The following is a 5,105-nucleotide window of genomic DNA, read 5'->3' as shown; positions in this document are numbered from 1 at the left end:
TCGATCCTTTGGTGCTCTCTCTCCAGCAGTCACTCAGTGCTTCATCCTCCATGGTTGGTGTTCCTCAGGGCTTCGACCTCCAGCGATTCCCAACACTCAGTCCTCCATCCTTGTTACCAGACCTGGTGAGCTCCACGCACCTCCCAGCTATGCGTGATCCACCGGAGCTGACTCCACGTCTCCTGGATTAGATGCAGTTTGTGGCCCTCGCTTTTGTGCTCCTAGCTGGCTACTCGGCTGATCAGCATGTTCAGGCAGCCCTCTGCCCAGACTCTGTCCATTTCTTCCTTTCTTTCCTTACTTCTCGCTCTCTCCTTTTTTTCCTTGATTACCTGCTCTTTTTATTTCCAGTTCTGGGTTTCACGCCACAGCAACTGATTGAAAACGCCTGTGGAAGCTGACAGAGGGCATCGTCAGTAGCGGCATCTCCAGCCTCGAAACAAATATAAACAAAAGACATCATCATCATTCTGTGATTAAACTATGAAATTTGAGTTTGAAAAGTCAAAAATTTTAGACTTTTAAAACATAGAAATTCCCACATTTATTTTCAAAAGAATTTAAGATTTTGTCCTTGTAAATTCTTCATTTTTGTAGCTTTTTAATTTCCAAGACATTTTCAACAAAATTTCTGAAATTAATCTCAAAATTTCAGTTTCTTTTCTCTACCTACAATAGTAGCAAAATAAGAGTTCACTTTTTATTTTTTGATTATGCATCTGCTGATATGATGCTAATGTAATTAAAAACCCAGAATTGTATCACTATGACCTAAGAGTAAAGTTAAATGTCATTAAGCTGTTAGACTTTTTGCTAGTTAAGCCTCAAATATAGCGCCCCCTGGAGAATCAGTGAAGAAAAAACAGGAGAGTGTCTAAATTTATTCATTGAAAATGAAAAGAAAATAAATTTTACTGCCACATATCCAAACTATGAATTCCAAGGTGAATTAAAATCTGAAAACTCTTTTTTTCTATTTAACTTTTTTTTGTATCGTTTTATGCAAAACTCTTTGGTTCAGCTCTCCTTGCTATCGCCTTTGGTCTGAGGCTGCTTCCAGTGAATTGTGCAGGCAGAGGCTGAGAGATTCTTTATGCACAGAGTGCTCAGATTCCCTTCAGATGAAAGCTTTTCTGACTTTGGCGTCTATATGTTAATAAAGTGAACCTGAATGAATTTGGGGTTCTGTCATAAAGCCATTAAGCGGGCAAACACCTCCCTGTTTGATATTCCACACAGACCCCTCCCCAGCCCACTTGGCTTATCGCCCTGGCTTCGGATTGGCCCCTCAGGGACAGGCAGGACTTTGCTTTTCAAGTCTGCTTCGCATTGTCACAGTCGGTCAAAGTGTGTTTCATTCAAGCTGTTCTTATCAGTGTTCACAATTTAAACACTTTCACTCTTTTAGCAGGAGACGTTCTGCAGCTCTGAGCTCAAATGAAATGATGATCATTGTTTCTTTAACCTGTGAAATGGATTACAGCACAAATAATTACTTCTGATTAATCCCCACACCTTAGTAAATTTAACTGGTCATCAGTGAAAAAGCATAGGCAGCAGTAAAATTGGCCTGTGTAACTCCATCTTAGGTTGTAAAGTTAGCATACGCTCTTGTTTTTTTGGTGCCTTCTAAAGGAGGGAAACACCAAGGGCATTATGAAAAGGTGCAGCTCCATTCAGCCACCAGCCAGCAAAACAATGTCGAAAACCAAAATTCAAAACTACTTTATTAATCCCAAAACGAAATTAAATGTTGTTGTAACTCATTAATTTAGATTCTTCAAAGAGCTATTAAAGATGGTGATGGCTGTTGGCAGGAAAGATTTTCTGCAGTCAGTCACTCACTCAGTCATGGCACTGATGTCATCTCCATGTGGCTGGCAGAGAGTAGTCCAATCAGTTGCTTTAAAACAAGCCTGGAGGGCCTCTTCTGCTTCCTGTGACCATTTCCAAACAGTGGCAATAAAGGAAACATACAAGAAAAGAAAACTGACATTTATGTAAAAGTTGCAGAGAACAGTTTCAGTTGGAGGAATTACTGAAACCAGCCGACTCACACACCGCCTCATGTTCTGTATAAAAGCTGTCAGTATCCATCCATCAGTTCATTGCAATATCAGTTAAATCCTTATAGAATGTAGAGCACCTGATTGTAACTGTGTTTTCATTACAAAACTTTGTCGATATTCTGCTGTTGAAAAGAAATACCATTTTGTAACTGTCAGGGCCTCTTTCATGTTTCCATTAAATACAGAGAGGAACTGAAATCCCACCTGAATAAGTTTGTTGGAACTGTCAGTCATTAAAAGACGCCATGTCAGCGTCCTCCTACCACTTCCTGTCCACTTCTTCATCCTTTCCGCCAGTAGTAACATCCAGCTGTTGATCATGTGATTTGTGATGCCAACAGTGATTCCATTGAAGTTTTGCAAATTAAACCAATTTTAATATGGCCAAAAAAAAAAAAAAAAAAAAAAAAAAAAAAAAAAAAAAACATGTCAAACTGACACGAAAACTTTTTTAATCATAAAATTAGTTTTTTTCAAAATTGGCGTTCTTTTTTTAACTAGAACCGCCCAGGATGTGTTTGACAGCTGGTTTAGTTCTGTACTGCAGCTGCTGTCTGTGGAGAATGAAGCTGAAAGTGATGATGATTTTAGCTCATGTTTAAAATCCTAATGCCTTATAAAAATTGAATTATAAAAATTTATTTTTATAATTCAAATTAGTGCCAATTTCATGTATAATGGAAGCACAGCTAGAGATGATGTGTTGATAGGCCATCAGTTTGGACTGAACCAGCTCTCTGATCCCTGCCAGATTTCAACTGGTGTCTTGGTTTCCCATCCCTTTCTGCATGTTTTCAATACTTTCTGCGTCATTCCACTTAACCTCTGAAGTCATTTGTTTTGGCTACTGTCTATGTGGATCACTTGGGTTATTTTATGTCAGTATGTTTCCTATGAAAAATTGTTCAATACTTATTTTACCTGCTGTCTAATCTTTATTCCTCTCAGGTCTGTTGTAATCAACAAAAAGATGTTGTCTGTACTGTCAATATTAGCATAATAATTGATTAAATACATACATTTTAATGTGTTAAAACAAAGTCCAGAGCCAGACACTACCAGATTCTTCCAGATGTAATTTTAAATCATTTGACAACTCATCTTGAAAATTAGCAAGCAAACTAAAGTGCCCGGCCTGCAGCTTTACTATTTCCCTTAGAAGCAGAGAATCGGGAGAAAGTGATGGCATTGACTGCTGTGCCTGAAGCTGGACACAAAGGGCTTTTTAAAAGCTCACTGATTGCATTCACAGAAGCCTTTAATACAAACACGTTCTTGTTTGTGCTGCTTCTCAGTTTTCCAGACGAATACAAAACAAATTCTATCCTCCCAGCTTCCAATCGTTTAATCCAAAGGATCAGCAGATGAGGTTGCTGGTAAATGAGACTAATTCTAAAAAGCTACAAGAGAGCAGAGGGAAGAGGAGCGAGCATTTAAAGTGAAGGCTGTAAGCTGATGTAGTTTACTTTTATGTCCAACTTTGTGGAAACAACAACAAACTGGTAATAGATAAAAGCAGAGCAGAACTATTAAACATAAAGACTTAGTGCAGTCATGGGAATCATTCTGTTCTGATATTTACTTTTCTGTCTCTTCTAAACTCTGCTGGCATCTGACTTTAATTAGTTTGCTGGAAATGGACTTCTTACTACATTCTGAGTATTTTTATGTAGGTTTTTTTTTGTATTAGAAAAAATATTTTGAACAATTTAGTTTATCATTGAATTAGCAGACTCCAACACACCCCTTTATTTGATTTGCCATTCAAGGCGTGGTATGTGTAATGACTTCTGTTTCAGTAAGGTGCATCTGCTTGTCTTGGAAGCAACTGTTCTTACCTTTTAACAATGTAAACTTATTTTCTTACCCCTTCAAGAGAAACTCCAGTTGTAAGGCATTAGGATTTTAAACATGAGCTAAAATCATCATCATCACTTTCAGCTTCATTCTCCACAAACAGCAGCTGCAGTAGAGAACTAAACCAGCTGTCTGTCAAACACATCCTGGGCGGTTCTAGTTAAAAAACAGAACTGGAGAACTGAACAATAGCAACAACCAGAGGTAGGGGTCATTTGTGTTCTGTGGACATTTTTGAAAACATAACTGTAATATCGCATGCTGATGGGCCTCTTGGCTAGATGTCCTACGAAAAGGAGACATTATCTCAAGACTGTCACTGTCCACAGAATACCGATTGTGTACATTACTCAGGACAAATTCCTTCATTTCCCACAATCTGAATGGATGCTAGAAGGTTTGATGAGCTTTATCTAAAAATGTACTTATTGACCCCTAAACGTTTAAAGTGTGACAAAAACCAAAAACTTAAATCTGTAAATTATCATATATTTTTTCTTGGTTTGTTACATCAGTGAGAATTACAACAAAATAGCTTGTCTTTTACTTCTACTGCTTGTTATAAAGTACATGAAGTTCAACTCATTTTTTCTTGTTGCTTTTTTTCCTTGAGAGACAAACGATTCCTCTGAGCCAACCCAGTATGAGGCACGTTAAGAGCATAAATGAACAGATGATTCATAGGTCAGTTTTAAGTGGCTTAATAAATAACACATCTCCTAAAACAGGACAGCTCAAGGACTGAGTGAGACAAAATCCTGTAAACAGCGTTCCTTAACCTATTCATCATGGAAAGGTGAAGGCGAGGTGCCCTTTTCTGTTTGGGAGATTTGTTGTGCATTTTGTTTCAGATTTCCAGAATGTAATGCTGTAGTGTCTAAAAAAAACTCTGAGCTATTAGACCGACCCCGACCCAACGTTCCTCTTTGTGACGAACGTCTAACTGCTGCCTATCAAATGCCCGTAAAAAAGAAAACTGAACCTACCTTCATAAGTAATGTTTCAATAAATCAATAAATTTATTGAATTTATATATATATATATATATATATATATATATATATATATATATATATATATATAAATACACAGTCATTTATATATATATATATATATATATAAATACACAGTCATTTATATATATATATATATATATATATATATATATATATATATATA

The 5,105-nt window shown here is 37.0% G+C and overlaps 1 long non-coding RNA gene across 1 annotated transcript in view; it reads left to right on the top strand.

Annotated features, from left to right (window-relative positions):
* The first annotated feature begins 1,830 nt into the window (after positions 1-1,830).
* The window catches only part of LOC106939970 (uncharacterized), a 13,705-nt gene continuing 10,430 nt past the window's right edge, over positions 1,831-5,105 (top strand). Inside the window, exons 1-2 of the long non-coding RNA XR_001422963.1 lie at positions 1,831-1,956; positions 3,839-3,840. This is a non-coding gene — a long non-coding RNA (uncharacterized LOC106939970). The remainder of the gene's footprint in view (positions 1,957-3,838; positions 3,841-5,105) is intronic.

The sequence above is a fragment of the Poecilia latipinna genome, unplaced genomic scaffold (genome assembly GCF_001443285.1).
Source record: "Poecilia latipinna isolate Pla-1442-1.1 unplaced genomic scaffold, P_latipinna-1.0 Scaffold3046, whole genome shotgun sequence".
Taxonomy (NCBI): domain Eukaryota; kingdom Metazoa; phylum Chordata; class Actinopteri; order Cyprinodontiformes; family Poeciliidae; genus Poecilia; species Poecilia latipinna.
This window is presented reverse-complemented; position numbering and strand designations above follow the sequence as displayed.